Below are 18666 nucleotides of genomic sequence, written 5' to 3'. Positions count from 1 at the left end.
GTACCTATACTAGAATCCCTCTGTACTCTGTACTAAGAAAAGCCCTTATCAATGAGAGAATGGGGTAATACCAATTAAATACAAAGGAAATGGGGATAAGGAGGATCTTAGAAACTGATGGACAATCTCTCTCGTAAATGCAGATTATAAGATATTAAGTAGAATATTAGCCCAAAGAATCAACGGGGGTTCAATACAATTATTAGCCCAAAGAATCAAAGGGGGTTCAATACAATTATAAGCAAGCATCAAAACTGCTTTGCAGAATGTCGGGATATAAAATACAATATCCTAACTATCCAAACAACGAGCGACTATTTATACATACAATATAACTTTTATAACTGACTCAAACTCATTTAAACACTTGCAAAGTTCCTAAAACCTACATATGGTAACAAAAACTACATAATGCAGACAACAGACTTTGAAGATAAACTACTAGAAAAAATTGGATATGTTAATAATCAACAATATTTGTAATAATAAACTTCACTATCTTCCAAAAGATTCTCTCTTCAGGGAAACAGAAAATGAGGGGATAAACCTACCTAACCACAACTAATGGAAAATCGCAAACATTTGTCAGTAGAGTTAGAAAATTGACAGGTCAACACACATAAGCGTGGGAAGCATTATATATATTGAATATGTTAATAATCAACTATATATATATATATATATAGTTTATATATATAATGTATATTCAATTTTCTATATTTGTTGGCAAGTTTTATTTTATTTTATTACATGCTATTGTAATGAAACATTGAATGTTGGACTTGACCTGGTCCAAGATTGAATTGATTTCTGCTTGTCCCAGAAAATAAAATAGACTTTATTTCATTCATTGTAAACACTTAATACAAAGCTAAAATATTCTCTAAGTGTATGGGTTTAAAATCAGTATTATTAATAATAGAAGAAGTAATTATGTTCATTTGGGTCAAGGTTTTGGAATTTCCTTCGTGAATGTTACATGTTATTGGTTTTGATTGTGTAAACATCGGGATCAATCTAGAAGGTTATTTTCCATTAGGTAATTTTTTTTTTTTGCAAATGCTAATTGGGACCTGATGTAAACTATATATATGTATATATATATATATATATATATATATATATATATATATATATATATGCGAGTAGGGTAATTCTGCGCAAAGATCGATACGACATTCCTGTAAACATCTGATCACGTGTTGTTTTTGGTCGAAAATCCAATTTGTATGAAGAAAGACCGGTCTTCCTTCCATTAAGGAAAGTGATAGTCATAAAGGGTGCAAAAAATATCCCACATTTGTACCCTAATTGCATATGAAAATGTGATGTCTAAATGTCAACAAGAAGACCAACTCCATCACCTTCTTGAACTTTTAACACAGAAAATCTTATTTACTATGTATCTTTTAGAATCATAAAATAAATACATTATATAAAAGATGGAAATGTATACCTTAAAACAATACGGCATTTTAATACAAGTTTCCAATTTTGCAAGAAACTGTCCCACACGTACAAAATCGTCTGCTATCCGAAATGTGAACTTGCAGCTAGAACGGGATTCTCAAGAAATTCCCTGTCGTGAAGTCTGTTTCTAAATTCTTTAGTAATTTTTCCCCATAAACGAGACGTAGTAAACACATTAGAACCTATTAATTGTTGGTTCTCTTCAACATAATAGCATTTTTTAAATATAAATGTTGAACTTGACTAATTTGTTTACACGATCATTTTAGTTTGCTTAATATCTCTTGCCATTTATTGCCAATGTTACGTTGAATTTTGTAAAACCAGCTATAAACCTGGCCTAATTAGTCGACCGATATGCTGATAGAAACAATCCAAAGTAACATATTTCGTTTCCATGGATAAACCTTACGTCTTTTCAAAACTATGCACAGAATAGGCCAACATATCGCGAGTCACGAAATACAGGGGTGGTATCCAATGTGTCCAAAATTTATATTATTTTGAACAGAATATTCTGGTGACAATTGCCTATTTACAAATGGTAAGCATTGCAGTATTTTGTTTTCGTCAATATATATATATATATATATATATATATATATATATATATATATATATATATATATATATATATATATATATATATACACACAGTTTGAAAAGAATAATAGAAGCACGAGGAAACTCATATATCTTAGATTAAAGAAGTATAGAGAAGATAAAAGATATTGGAGGAAAAATATGATCAAACAATCTATAACATCATACAGGAAGAATATACAAAACACGATAATAAAGGTACAATAGCGAAATAGGTGTAATTGTGTGTGTGGAATACATGGGCCATGATTATAGGACACACGGTACTAATGATATGGAAAAATGGGAACCAGCCTGGAAACATAAAATAGATGTATATGGGTTTGGCTGACCAGGATTGGTTAATAATATAAGGTATGTTTAAGGAAAAAGAATATTTTGAGAACTTATCCTAGTTGTAAGTGAATTTTTTTTAGAGACATTGTTTTATTGATGGAATTTCAGTTCTTTAACAGTCTCGAGTTTGGAACACTCATTGCTAAAATTAGCACCAGACTCTGGTGCGGAATTGAAAGCACGTTTCAAACACCTGCAGGTCCAGAAAATGCCACGGCTCATCCTTTCCTCTACACAAGCAGCGGGGGGGGGGGGGGGGGACCATACAAACTTTAGAAGGTTCCAAATGCCAAAATAAGATCTCCACAAAAAAGGATTAACAACACGAAAACAAACAGCTAACTTTTTTGGGGCCTGAAAAGAGTATCTCTGAGAGTCCTCTCCGAGTTAGCTGTGTTGTTTTTCTTTGGAAACGACCAAGTGTGTGAATACGATTTTACAAAAAATGAACAACTCGTTGTCGTCGCCCTCCCTGCTGCTTATGAATTAAAAATTTTATCAAGCCTGAATTGATACCTTTTTTGGGATCATGTAAATTTATTGTTATAAATCCGTGTGGGGTTGATTGAGCATGACTAAAGAAATTGTTAAATTTATTCTTGTCCATATCACCGCTACACCAGGTCTGAGGAATATTTCGCAACGTGTGAGTATCAACTCCGTTAAACACAGCAAGAATATTACAGTTATCCCTGATCACTGAGTTACATAAATCACATCAGTGTTTTTGTGTCTGCCTCTAGAAAATATCCGAGCAGGGTTTGATTGTTTGTCCAACATTAAGTCATCATATACGACCAAATTGTTAATAGATTTGTCTAAATCATCAACATTCGGCGCATCATTGATATCAGTGATAAATTCAACAACATCATCACCCTTTTCATTTAACAAGTTTGCGCTTTCATTAAAATCTTTTATTACATCATAGCATCGTTGATCATCAACTGATGGTGCTACCAAATACAACTTATCCCACTTCATCCACTTCATTATTAAATTCAACAGTAATTGTGTCTTACCACTTCCAGATGGTCCTACGATAATCATATGAACATCATTTGGTAGCGCAGTATGATGCTTAACTGGTTCTCGTTTCCTTGTAGCAGAAAAGTCAGTGATCTCCGTTAGAATAATATAAAATAAATGTGGATTTATATTGTGTGAAATGCATGGCGCGCACGCCAACAGGTGATCTAACAACCATTACAACAAAAAATAACAGATTTGCGGTTACGGGCAAGTGTGAACGATGCGGTACAAAGAAATTTAAATTTATTCCCAAATCAGGTGAAAAACCAAAGCAAAAGCCAAAACCAAAACCAAAGTCAAAACCAAAGCCAAAGTCAAAGCCAAAGTCAGGTAAAAAAAAAGAGAAGAAGAACTCTTTGGTGTCGATACGACAATCGACAAAGCCTCTGTCAGGTTCAGGTTGCTGCTGCTGCTGCTGTTGCTGTTGTTGCTGCTGTTGCTGCTGTCTCTGAAGTCTGTACTTCTCTGTCCATTCTTCTTTTTCCCTGTTCATTTCTTCTCTGAAGAGCTCTTCTATCAGGTCTTCAGTGATTTTTAACATTCTCACATTCTCTATTTCTTCTGGCTTCGGTATCAGACTGTGTCTGACCCTATGCAAATTCACGTAGGCTTCGTTGAGTTTAGCTAGTTTGGAGCACATCTTCTTAGGAGGATGAGTCGACAATGGATGGTTAGACTGGAAACAACCCCCGGTTCTTAAAGTCAAAGCGCGGACGTGAAGGAAAACATCCCCACACGGTTTTTGAGTCGCAACGTTTAGTGAGTGTCATGAGAGGGATAGTAAGAAATCAAAGAGCATCAATCCAACATTCTTCTAACTAAACAAACCACAAAGGCATTTTTTTCAAAACACAACATTTTTTATTCAAAAATCACTTAACACTAAACAGCAACTCTAACATTTTTAACAATAATCCAACATTATAACATCAAACAATTTTTTCAAATCACAAACATTTTCTTTCTCAATGGACAACCTACTTTGAACAGGGCTGACAACGTTGTGAATGAAATTGTGATTTCCACTGTTGGAAATCATTAGGCCATTGATGAACACTACGTTTCCTAGCTTGAGACAAAAGATAAGCATAATGGTCACAAAACCATCGATCTACTTTCACATCGTTTCTAGCAGAAGAACGAGGATCAAAATGAGTCACTAAATGTTCTAAGGAATAGCCCAGGCTGCGATGATGCAGAAAATACACACAGTACTGTCCACACACCAAGGAATCTGTGCCTTGTAATTTCACATTATTGAATCGGGTGGTTTGAGCATTTCTTCTCATAAAGTCGATGATACCGTCTTCCAAAGGGGGCAATCCGTACGAATCGAAATATTCCACACATCCTTCTTGAGGAAAGTAAACGGCTACCCAGTGGGTTCCTGGGAGATGACTGTCGTCCGTGTTGATCACGTAAGCTTGATGGTCTTTAGGTTTGCGATGAGGGAGTTCATCTTTAGCACAGACGACAGGATTCCAAGAAGCCGTATACGAACTGTGGTTCAAAAGGTAATAAAGTTCCCAGGTATCCATTGATTTGTGTGTGTTTTTTTTTCTTCTTCACAGGTAATAATACGTCGTCAATTCGATCCTGACTTTTTGCTTGAAAATGTCTGACGAATAAACGGTTTTTCGTTCTGTTTCCTCACTCTGATTCAGGAGAGCTTCGATACGATGGATCTCTTGAGTGGTTAATGGTGAACAAGAATGTTCACGTAAGTCTTTATACCACTGGTGCAACACGTCTTTGTTCGAGATGAGACTCCAAGCTTCGTCCAGATACTCGTCCAATTTTTCTTCTTGACTTAACATTAGGCATTTATCGTGTTGAATTTGACTGGGATGATCGTTTTGACATCCATAGCAATTTTTCTTGATCAATTCCGTCATTTTGTCGACCAAGTGTTTGGCAAAACAGGAGACTAAATGGGCTTCTTGTTCTGGCCATCTCGACTTCATTATGATCACTTCTTCTTCCACAGTCTCCTCACATTTCATGTCCAAAGTTTCTCCACTAGGTAAAGAGGGAGAACAGTCTTCCATGACTTCTAGTAATCTAGAATGACTTCTCTCAAACTGTTGATTTCTATGGTATTATCGAATTCTGCATACAGGATGACGTTCACCGTTACATCAGGGATTCGGTTTGCAAACTGAATTTCCACACGAATCTGGCCAGATTTTATAGGGTGGAAATGTCCCTCGTCGCTGCCTTGGTCTGGAGTAAAATCGAAAGCCCACAAAGCATAGCCTCCTGCGTAATCCTCGTACGTAATGCCGTGACTGGTGTTGGTTCCTAACTGTCCGGTGGCTTCGTACAGGGACAAGTACGATCTCAAGTAATTCTTCTTGTCAAAGTCAGGTTCGAAAGGTCGGGTACACAAGGTCTTGCCATCGCGACTGACTTCGATCTTGGACACGCCAAAGTGTTGAAAGTAGAAAGGATTTTTAGCGATAGCTCCGTTGAAGGCTTCATTTTCGACGATACCAACGATCAAACGTTTGGGTAACTGTCCTTGGAACAGATGATCTTCGATCATGGATCGCTGTCCCTTGGGAATGGTGAACGTTTTCACTTCCACGCGTCGGATCGGATACTTGGCGGTCGTTCTGCTCAACGTCTGACTGACGTCGTTTCCCACTTTAGGTAACACTTCCACACGGCGTACGTAGAGTCTGGCTTCTTGGATTTTGGTTTTGTAATCGTCATCATTAGCCAATAAATGGAAAGCGGTACTGCTCAGATTCAGTCTCAGGCGAACATTCACTCCGTTCAGCAAACATTTCTCTTGCAACCACATGTCCAAATGCAAACGGTCCATCAGTTCTAAACTTTTGTTGGGTCCTTTGATTCTGTCTCTTCGTTCTACAAATCCATCATTGTTTTTTTTGGCTGATGCATCAGTTTCGAATGTTTCAAACTCGCCTGCTTCGTCAGCTTCCCATAGCACACAGGCATTGAGATGAGTGTTCTTGGCGTCTATTCCGTACGTCAAGAGATTTTCCAGGTACGCTCGATAAGGGTAAGTATCCATGCTGCTGCTGACCAGTTTGTTGTTCAAGTACAAGTCCACTCCGCTAAACAAGGAATGCATGAAATTGTTGACGGGAGCTACTGCTTCAGTGTCTATATCACCTCCTGCCTTATCTAGAACTTTGACTTTCAGGTACAAGTAACTGCTATTCAGATCTATGTAATCTTCGGGCTGTCCTTTGATTTCAAACTCGATGGGAGCGGAATCGGTCAATGAGGAAACGGGATGAAATTCCACCCATTGGGATTCTTGCATGGTCATCATGGTGGGGGGCATGGCAAACATATCCAGTTCCGTCTTGGAACAAGCGCAAGACTCTCGGTGCATCATTTTTTTTGTTGCTGTGTCTCAATAATCGAAAACGTCTAAATCTCGAACGGTTCTTCTTTTCTTGGCCTTTCTCGCTTGAAGTCTGGTGAAAGGGTGTTTTCTTCGTCGTCTCTTTCTGCCTTGTCCTTGCTGAATGCTTGATTCGGTAGCGTGCAGGGCATTTATAGGTGTGTCTCGTCGGCCTAAAATGTCTTTGCCCGTTTGCAGCAAGACATTTTTGCCTGCCCTCATGAAGGCTTCTTTAGGGTTTTGTTTGTCGATGATGACATTTTGGAGAAATTCTTTGCCTTGCGTCAGTGCCGCATCTTTCAAGGCGTGCAATCCGCGTGTCACCATCGGTTTCAACACCGGGGCCACCGAACGAAAGGCCGATTTTAACATGTCTCCTAAACCGTGTCCTCGCTGTCGTGCAACCCCTTGGTACACTGGATACATGACTTACTTACGAGTCGTGAGAGAACCGTTTTCGAAAATGGAGTTTCACCGTGACTTTTCCTTTGGTGAATGGAATATTTTGTCCCAAATCTCCTTTTATAGCAATGTTGACCGTGTCCAAATACGACTTGCTGACGGGTAAATAATGAGGATGTACAAATTCGCGGTGGACGTGATAGGTGTTTCCACCTTCCTGGTCACTGGTCGTGGTACTATCCACTTTGAAAGGAATGACACGCAGTAACGGTACGGAGGTGTGTCCCACCACGTTATACTCCACCACATCGGAGTACACGAAGATCAAATTCAGTCCTTGGTTCAGTTCTACAGGGAATCGAAAAAACTTGTAAAATTCCGTATTGCTGTTAATCTTCGGTTTAAAATTTGGAGCCATTTTTGTGTCTCCACCTAAAATATCAAACAAGTCACGATTAAAACTGATGGACAACGTTTGGGTATCCTGAAATTTCATCAGTAAGCGACGAGCCACTTTATGGTACTCCAGGGTGACACTTTTTTTGACTCTGTTCAGGGCTTTGCCAAAGGCGAACTCGAACCTGTCCACAATGGTGTCCACCAAATGTTGGCCACTAAAATAAAACCCTGCTGGAATTTTCACGGTGTAGAGTTTGAAGGCTGGATTGCTGGTGGATGTTGTTGTGATCCCTGAAAACCCGATGTCATTCATGGCTTCTTGTAATTGTTGGTTCAGGATTTCGACCTCAAAAGTGTTTTGATTTTCGGTGATGTTTTGGATTTGTGTAGGGTGAATCATTTCCACTAAAGCCACTTCCCAATGGGCTTCGTGATCTAAGGGGATGGCTTGAGGTAATTTAGCCGTGTAACAGCACAACGTGTTGTGGGGAAACACCTCCATGGAACTGTCACTGGGTAAGGTTAAATAAAATTGGTTTTCGTGACTCATAATTCCAGAGTTCTGTGGCTCTCCGAGGGGTTACTGGACGTCAGAGGCGTGTCTCCGTCTAAAATGGGGTTCTGATTGTGGTTGGACTGGTGACTGGCACTGGCACTGGACACAAGGTTCCCGTTCGAGGAGAATTTCAGGGAGGGATTGGGAAGCAGGTAACCGATGCAACTGCTCAATAAAATGGTCCACAATTGTTTGTCTCCTTGTTGCAAACTCAGATTGGCGATGGCTGCCCCGATGACACAATACACCACGAAGATTTGGCAGAAAAAGACGATTTGCGTTTTAGGCACACGTTCTCCACACCACACCCACAAGGGTTGTTTTTGTAAATCTTGCACAGAAGAACTAGGGGAAGAAGGAGTGGTCGACGTAGCTGCGTCTGCTGAGTGAAAGGGCATGATGGTCACTTCTTCTTTTTATAGTCGATGACTTGCGAAGCGTCGATCCAAGAATCGAAACTGGGTGGATATCCTTTCCAACGTACTTTGACTTCTTTGACACGTCGTTTGCCCACTTTACGGGTTCTGCTTTCGAGAATGCTTTCGATGTCGTACACGTCGTCTTCTTTTTTGGTGACACGTTGTAACTCGGGTAAATAAAACGTTCCTTTGAGCACTTCTCCGTTCATGTCTTCCAATTTATAGACGGCAGGATGACGGCCATGCACTCGTCCAGTGACGCGAAACAATTCGGTCGTCCAGTTAGGTAAGTAACCTTTGTCGAAAGTGCGTTTGGTTTTGCCAATGCGCACCCAATCTCCTACGGCCAACTCTCCACTTTTCTTGGGGACAGCCCTCGTCGGGGACGTACCGAACAGGCGCTCAAACACCAGCACTTCGTTGTCAGGAGTCACGTCTTGCGGGGCACGTCCGATGCTTCGATGGTAAGATTGGTTGTACGCTTGCACCAGGTGCGGTAAGATGTCGATGTACTTCAGAGTGTGGTGATGCGTAAAATATTTCCACATGCGTTCTTTCAAAGTGCGTTGAAAACGTTCCACGATGCTGGCTTTGGTTTCGGGATTCTCGGTGGTAAAACAATGAATGTCACGTTTCTTTAATTCTTTTTGGAAAGCTTGGTTCAGAAATTCGGTGCCTTTGTCCGTTTGCCATCGAAGAGGGTGACGACCGCTTTGTTTCAACAACCGTTGCAGGGCTCGCACTAACTCGCTGCTCGATTTGGAAGTCAAGGGCACGACCCAAGCAAATTTGGAAAAGACGTCGATGACACAAAACAAATATTTGTAGCCACGATTGTAGCTGGCCAAATGAGAGACATCGGCTAAATCGGCTTGCCATTGATGATCGATGCCTTCCACTCGGGTGCGACTTCTGGCAAACTTGCGTCGAATGGGTTTGTGTAAAGTGTAGGTAGCTTGTTCTTGTAACCATCGTTGCACTTGAGGTAAACGGAGACTTTTCAGTCGCGTTTTGGCAGCACGATACAATTTTTGAACTCCTGCGTAACCTGCAGGATGGGACGGATCGTAGTAAATGCTGGCTAAGACTTTTTCCATTTTTTTTGTGTTGGTTGGTGTGTTAATAAGGCACCCACTCTTGGAAGAGGCTACTCTTTTTCTCTTGGGGTATTTTCTTGGATTGCAAGGCTTTGCGTGTGCGACCGGCAATAGGTGTCGAAGAGGAGGAGGATGTCTGAGCAGGGGATATCGGTTCTTGTTTCACTTCTGTCTTCACTTCTGTCTTCACTTTCTTTTTCTCTTGTGAGGAAGAAGGGGTGGCCATCATCTTTTTAATCCATCCAATTCTGGAGGTAGGTGGTGTTGTTAACTTGCGTACTTTTTCTGGTGGAGTTAGAAACCCTTCTTCTTCTTCTTCTTTTCCTTTTTCTGTCTTGACCACTGGTACCGGTACTGGTACTGGTGATGGTGATGGTGCTGGACTTTTCATCAAGGTCTTAAAATCTTTCAAAGTGGGTAGAGCTGTTTCGTCTAAAGCTTTCTGGTGAAAGAGTTGCAGTCGTTGCAAGAGTTGACCGTACTTTTGCGATTTTTCTGTTTCGGACAAATCTTGGCGATCCAGCAAGGACTGCAATTCGTGTTGTAACTGGGACATTTCGCTCAAATTGGGATTGGGAGGTAAATGCGGGGTGCGTTGTTCTTGCCACCGATGGTATTCCATCCATCGTTTGTAAGGTACTAAAGCTAGTTTTCGTCCTTCCATGGGGTTGTCAGGGGTCGATTCTGAGATCTTGGGACTTCCGAGGGCCTTTTTATCTTGCTCCCACCAGTCCTCCCAACATGGTTCCCAAGACTCCTTTCAGTATGGGGCCTAACAAGAGAGGCAAAATGCCTCCACGTTGCACTAACATCTTCTTTTTTTGACGAATGGGAATTTTCTTTCGAACCATTTGGCGAAGAACGTGACGATATTTGCTTAAGCATTGTTTCTGGTGTTTGGACAAAGGGATCGTGCCTTTCAAAACGTTCAAACAACATTCGCACACGGTATCGATGACCTCTTTGGAGGCCGTTTGAATGAGTTTTTTTCGTAGGGGTGGAGAAGCTTTGGACAGGACAGATAACAGGTCCCCGTGTTTGGCTAAACGTGGTGGCAGTCCTTTCCTTTTCTTTCCTTGGGGTTTTCTGGAGGGTGACATCTTTGAGTCTTTAGGAGCACCTAAAAACACTGATACCCTACTCGGTCACAGGCCTTTTTTATACTGGAACGCGTCGCCATTGATTGTCTTTACGGCGTATCAGTTTGAGGACAGGCATGACACGTCGTGCAGGGGTACGTAACGGACTAAATCGAGCCAGTTCTTGCTTGGACAAATCCAGTAAACTTTGTAACATGCCCGATCTTTCATGGACTTTGATTTTGGGAGAAGGTACTTTGTGAGCAGCAGCCACTGCCACTAAATTGGAGGGTCCTGCCACTGGGGAAGTTCTTTTGGGGGTCATCAACGGAGAAGTTCTTGGTGTGATCAACGTCTCCAAGTACTCTTCAGTTCCTGGTGACATCAACGGAGAAGTGGATAAACGTGAGGCTGCCGGAGACGCAGTCACCGCTGTGGCAGGTCGTGGTTTGCGAGTGTAAGGTTGCGTCCTGGCCGCAGTGCCTCTCTTGCGACTAGTTTTCTTCTGTGGACTTTTCTTTTTCTTGGGGCTTCTTTTCTTTCTCCGGGGTGGTGTCTGGTAAGAGGAGGGTCCTGCCACTGGAGAAGTTCTCCTCTTTGGGGACTTGGTCTTTTTCTTTTTCTTCTTGGGGCTTCGTTGGACTTTTTTCTTGGGGAGAAGTTTGGGGGCATTAGGATCCCATCTTAAGAGTGAGCGAATGATGACCCCTCCCAAAGTACCGCTCCCTCCAGGTTTCAAAATGATTTGTTTTTTGGTTTGAGTGTCGATGCGGGGATCGGCCAGTTGGACCAAAGCGACTTTGTTTCGATCGAAAAAGCGTTGGGTTTGATGAGGAATCTGAATGATTCCTTGGAGTATTTGACGTGCCGTCACCGTGAACCATCGTAAGACTTCTTTGAGACTAGCTTCTAAGACACGAGCTCGTGTTTGTGGATCTTTTTCTCGACTGATGCCATACAAGGCACGAATCAATTTGACGGGAAGATGCGACTGAAGGGACGTCATGTTCACACTGTGAGTGAGACAGACGAAAAAGGGTCTGAGGTTTTTATAGATTTTTTTTCATGGGGAGTGAAATGAAGTCGAGGACGGAGACGTGTACAGGACAGGCCCTCCGTCTTGGCACCAGTGGTGAAACAAGTGGGTACGAAATCGCAAATCCTCGGGGGTCGTAGGTTTCAAATCGACGAGTAAATAGGCGTGTGGCGTTTGAGTGGCATCGTCGTACGCCTGAGTCAGCCAAGGCGTTCCTAACTGTTTGGCTAAGACTTGCACTTGCGATTTATCTCGAGGGCTTTTAAACAAGACCACGTAATGCGCATTGAGACTGATGGTGCGATGGGCTTTACTTTGTTGAAACAAATTTTGGGTGATGTAAACGACACTGGCATTACGGTGATGCCCTTTGCGCGTGAACCACAATTTAATTTCTTCTTCGTCTTCTCCTAACATGTCGTCGAAAATGACCAAATGGGTTTGACGGGAGTCAGAGACGATGCCGTCGTCTTCTTTAGGAATGCCTTCCACAAACACGATGGAATCGCCTTGACTTTCTCGCAAGAGGCTGTACGCCGATTGCCACTCTTTGTAACACCACACGATCCGTTGAGGGGGTCGATCGATCAAATGATGTTTATGTTCGATCAAACGTTTGACGAATTCGGTTTTGCCTGAACCGCTAGGTCCAGCAATGAGCATGTTAAAGGGATGGCGAAGATACAAAGCCTCCCAACTGGCACGATCTAAGTGTTCGTCGATGACTTTGACAGTAGAGGAAGAGGGAGCAGAGACAGTAGAGGTAGCCATGGTGTCAGAAATGTCACTTGTGACACGAAAACAAACAAGACAAGAGTTTATATACTTTTTCAGAACAAATTTATTGAATGTTTTTTATCAAACATGAATACGAAAGACAAAAATACATAAAAGCCAAAGGCTTAAGTACAAGGATAAAAGGCACATGATAACGATGAACGTGGAATAAACACAAGTGTCTGTACAACATGTTTTGGGTAATGTTCTAACCAGTTCTATAGTAGGGGGTAAGGTCACACAAGTGTCCTCCCGAAAGGGTCTTTCAGGCCTGTCCACGACAGTCCTGTCCTGGGTGACGGGTTCTTCTGGCACCGTCACTAACACGGGTTGAAAAGTAACTTTTTTCCTTGAACAACTCTCGTGCATACTGGGCCACTTCTTGGGTCCAAGCCTCAAAACCCCATTCTTTCCAGGCACGGACATCTGTCCAATGGGGATGTAAGTCACAAGCTACACACACATCGTCATACACGTCTTGGGTAGCTAAAAGTTGACGAATCTTTTTTTTCCTGTTGAGGTCGAGAAGTATCCAGATGAAAACGCAAGGCTTTGAGCAAAAGGAGTTTTTCGTGACCATTTAAGGCCATTGAGGTGGTAAGTACTGATTGTAAAGAGTCCACAAAGAATCGGCTGGTAAACGAAATCCCAAAAAACAAGTCACTAAGACACACACCACTTGTCGTCCCAAATTGAATGGATACAGTTCTTGTAATAATTGATGGTAATGATCCACGGTTTGAATATGGTCATTGAGTTCCTTCCACGGAATCTGTTGGATGACATGTGACATAAACCGTGGCATGGCAGCCTGTTTTTATATTCTCTTTTTTCGGATGCAATACACGTACTTTCTAGCCAGAGATCTTCGTTCTCCAGTTGGGAATCTAAATCTTGCATACTGTAACCGAAACGTCAGAGTTCGTTTAGAAGTTTCCTCTTCCGCTAAGTAGATTCCACGTAACAAATGTTGGTAATCCTTTAACTTGTCTTCCTCAATGTATTGCTGTAGGTGAATCTCGAAGTAACCATAATTATGAACATGTCGATCATTAGCGACCTCAAAGTTTTGAACAATGTCTGACCATTGAAAGAATTTCTGACGAATCAGTTCTCTTATACCATTCAGGTACCAGTGGTTAAAGATCTGGTGACGTAACGGATGCAATTGTTCTTTACGTTTCACTTGTATTTTCACCAGCTCTCGGTAAATCCTTTCTCTCAACTCCTCAGGCAAGCCCGAAATGTTCTCTTGTAAAGTATCCATAAGTATATACACTGTTTTTGGAATCGTTGGGTGGTGGCCAATAGCCTCGTTTAACTTTGTGCCTAATGTAATATCCACTCATAATCAGTCTTCTTGTACTTTGGAACATAGCATAATTTAAAAACGGACGAATCACTTTGAGTTTGCGTTTCACTTGTATTTTGATCAGTTCTCGGTAAATGCGTTCTCTCAACTCCACAGGCAAAGCACGAATGTCCTCTAGCAAAGTATCCATGAATAGGTCATACTAAATCTTCTTTGGTCTGACACAAGAAATGTACTCTTTGCACAAACATGGTTTTACTTCAGTGTCGAACTTAAATCGTTGAGTCACTAATTTGCACATTACAATTCGTTCAGAAGTTTCCTCTTTCACCAAGTTGACATTGTGTTCAAGATGTTGGTAATTCGTTAACTCTTCCTCTGGAATTCGATGCAGTACGTTTACAATGATGTAGATAGAATCGTCCATACCAAACCAATCCTTTTTAAAACTAGAGGATCGTTGATCAATGTCTGTCCGATGAAACACTTTCAATTGAATCAATCCTTGTATAGCCTTCAGGTACCAGTGGTTCAAACACCGGTGACGTAACGGATGCAATTGTTCTTTACGTTTCACTTGTATTTTGACCAGCTCTCGATAAATGCGTTCTCTCAACTCCACAGGCAAAGCACGAATGTTCTCTTGTAAAGTATCCATGAACAGATTATTATGGTAAGAAGTTACTTCAATGTCTCGGTCCCACTAAGGGTAAGTAATGACAATTCGGTGACCATCGAGCATGTTCTACGTAGGCCGAATCTTGCGGTTCCCAGTGGTGAAGTGACACACCGCAACTGAAGCACTTGACTTTATCTCCTTCGCCCAAGTAGAAAAATCCGGCTCTGGCTAATTCTTCAGGGGTCGGTCCTCCCAGATACTTTGGCCATTTTCCTTTGAACGATTGAAGACGATTTTCAAAGTCGCAGTATTCCGACAAACGCACAGGAAACGAATATTCGTCTTTCACAGGTTCGTTTCGACGAGGGTTGAGTGACATGGGCAGGAGTTTGCTCAGGGCTGGATGACATCCGTAGGGGGTAGACGTGAAGGTGAACATTCCCCTTTAAAACGAAACCCAGTAAAATGTCCAAGAGGACGAGCGGCATCGCTTTCGCAACCCACAGGTTTGACACGCATAGCATCACTTTCCATGATAGGGGTAGGGACACTAAAGTTCCCATGATGCTTTACGGCATCGCTCAGGTCACAAGGTACAGCATCGTATCCATCGCAAGGCTCACAATCGCACTCGTCTGCAAACTCCGTTACGCAATTACAATGGTAACCACATGGACAATCGCAGTTTCCTTCCGGACATTTTCCGTCGCAATGCATGGGTCTTATCCATCCAATATTAGTCACACTAGAGGAAGATACAACTTTTTTACAATCCCCAAACTGGAACGATGCCTCTTTCAAAGTATTCATCTTGTTCGCTCGGTCTTGGTAGTCATAATGAACTATCGATCTTACCTAGGGTTCCTTTTTTATATACAGACCAATACCGACGTGACCGTACGGCAACGTAAAGTGATTGGGAAGTCGCACTCGCTTCTGGTATACAATTTGATAGACTTTTTCCAAGGGTCGACTGATGATGTGGTGAGTGGGTAAACGTACAATTTTGTTCGGTTGATAGGTGGTCACTTTAAAGTTTCCATCCTCTCCCGATTGCAAGGCTTCTTTCAATACCCCAAAGTTGACCACTCGACTGGTACGATGATTCAGAGTCAGTCCTTTCACTTTGCACGTCGTGTGCACTTCTCCTTGTTTGTCCCGGTATTCGTAGCCGTAATTTTTGGGACCACCACTGACGAAACTTAGAATCTTGTCGTCGGGATGCTCGTCTGTCCAGGCTCCTAAACGGTCTCCTTCGATGTCAGGGTGCTGTTGAATCGGGTGATGGATGTAAATGCAACTGTCCGTGTCAAAGTACAGGACGCGTTCTTCTAACAGTTCTAAAGCTTCGTACAATTTTAAGCGAGCATGAGCTGTCACGTAAGCCGCAATGATGACATTTCCAAAAGGGTCGTCTTGTACAAAGTCCAGATCTTCTTCGTAATTGACCAAGATCAAATCCTCTCGAACGACGTCCACGTGTTTCATGTATTTGGTTTTGTCGTGAATCATCTGGAAGTAGCGGGAAGGTTCTGTCAAATATTCCGTCTTGGGTAAACACGGTCGTTGTGCCATTTTACCCCACAAGCAATTTAACATCACTTTGGCAAACGATCGCCTGCCTTCGTTTTTTTCGATGTGGTCTAAAGAGATGCCTTCTTGTGCGTAGTATTTCTCTTTGAATTGTATTTGGTCTTCGGGAGTGTGACACCAGGAAGGATAGCCACTGGCTTCTTGTTTCAGTTTCAAAAAGGTATCCACGTAGTCGGCGAAAATGCCTTTCTGAGTAGGGTCACCCTTGTGGTATTGTTGTGTCTTGGGAAAGTGGCAAATTTCGTACACTTCTAACAGTTGGTATCCCATGTCCAGAGCTTTGAACAATTCTACGCTGACCCAGGTTCCCGTCAAGGCACGTTCTTCCTGGCTGTGATGGCAAGGTTGGTCCTGGTTGCACGTTTCGGCACAAGTACGGCACAATGGAAACATCAGTTTGCCTTGACAATGGTGAGGTAAGACGGGATGGTATAGGTTCGTGGGAGGCAAAACTTTACACTTGATCAAGCCTTCGTATTGTCGAATGTTTTTCAGGTCGATGTGTTCCGTCAGCAATTGCGGGTGCCCTACAGGAAAGCGACAATATTTGCACACGTAGGGATACAGCGAACACACGTCCAAGTATTTGATTTCTTCTCCTTTCTCTTCGTCGGCTTGGTACAGCAAACAGGTGGCATTGGTCCTTCCTCCGTACAAACTATCCCTCGGGTTTAGGGGGTCCATCAGCTTGTAACTTTCCACGGCACGTTTAAACTCGGGATCGGTTTTCATACGGTGATCGTACTCGTGTTCCCACATTTCCACCACTTGGTATCCTTGCTGTTCTAACTTTAGGCGCCGCTGACAAGTGTCCTGGTACAGGTCTTCCATGGTCCGTTGTAAAAACTGATTTTTAGTGTCACGGTCAGGGTAACAGACGGGACATCCGTGAAATAAGCAACCGTTAAACTCGTACACGATCTTGGGGTTTTCTAAGTCCCAGCCATCGACCGAATACGTTCCGATGGTCTTTTCGCCCCCTCCGTTGCGGGCATGCTGAATCCACTTGTCTTCCTTGTCGCACAAGTAATGTAACCAACGTAGGGCTTTGACCGAGTATTGACGTTTGACATAGTGGGTCGTTTGAGGACTGATGACAGCCACGGTCTTTTCAGGCATGAATCGTTGGCGGTACACTAAGGAATACACTTTGGCAATGGTGCAAGCTTCTTTCAAAGGATCGACCCCTCCGTGTTCCATGAACAGTTCTCGAAATTTTCCACAGCAACGCCGTAAAATGTCCACGTCGGAACGACAATACTTTAGCATTTCTTCCTGAAAGTTGAAGGGGTCCGAGGCGTGAGCCTGGTACCAAGCGTAGAAAGCTTCTCGTTGTTCGGTACGCATGTTGTCGGGGTCGTAATAGTGAGCCTCAGGTAAATGGGGTAGAACAGCATGTTGGTTGGCTTCCGTATTGAAAAAGTGTGGAAAGTACCCTTTAGCCATTTCTGTCATTCCAAACGTTTTAGGCATTCGACTCAAAGGCATGGCCAAGTAACTCATCGAATCTTTAAACTGCACTTGTCCCACTTGCATGAAAATGATTTTGGCTCTGTTCAAAGTCACTTTAGGACGCTCGGTGCCATGTTCCGTATAGTACCTCAAAAGAAACTGTCCATCGTATACGGAGAAATTGTGAGCCATCACCGTGGCATGGCGATGACAATCTCGGTAACGTTCGATGTCCTCTTTGCTCCACGTCTTGTCGACGGGGTCTAAGACCCATTGGGCAAAATCGGCTAACGTGTTCGGTCCCCGAAAGATTTTTTCACGCCCTCCAGGAATCTTGCTGCAGTGAGGGCAATGACTGAAGATAGGTTCTTGAATACACTTCTCGCACGCTCGATGAGCCACGCAGAAATTAGGAATGTGAATGCCAGTCTCTTGCATGCATTCGAAATCGAAAAAGATGAAATTGCCTTTCTTCTTGTGACCGTCCTCTTTCTCTGGTGGGGGTTGGTATTTTTGCATGTAACATTGGTGTTCCAAGTCCACGATGTGGTGACAAATGTGACATTTTTTCTTTCCTGAACATACGTGTGTCTTGGTATTATTGGTACGCATGACTTGTTCACACGTAGGGCACAATCTCAGGAGTTGACAAGCACATTTCTTCTGTGAACCTTGCGTCTTCAGATGTTGTTGGTAACAGGTAGGGCTGACAAACGTGCGCAGACAAGTTGAACAAGGCACTGGTTCTTCGCTCAGACAGGGTGAAGAGGCCAAACATCCTGGGCATTTCGATCCACAATGCTTGTATTGCTCTCGATTGTTATAACCACGGTCACATTTCTCACAATAATAAACATATCCCAGGAATCCAGTGATAGTGGTAATGGTATCGAAATGTTCATCGTGATGATAAAGGTGAATGTATTTTCCATCCTTAAAATCTTGGCCTCGAAACAACAGAGGTCCGCGCACTTCTTGAGGGTGCACTTTCAAGGTGTAGCGTGGAGCTAGGACATCTTGCAATTTTTGCATTTCATGAATGCCACAGGGTGTGTCTTTGGACAGGCCAGCTTGTTGCAACAGGAGTTCTGCTTCGTTTCGTTGT

This window comes from Sinohyriopsis cumingii, chromosome 9 (assembly GCF_028554795.1).
Source record: "Sinohyriopsis cumingii isolate HCF-2022 chromosome 9, ASM2855479v2, whole genome shotgun sequence".
Taxonomy (NCBI): Eukaryota; Metazoa; Mollusca; class Bivalvia; order Unionida; family Unionidae; genus Sinohyriopsis; species Sinohyriopsis cumingii.
This window is presented reverse-complemented; position numbering follows the sequence as displayed.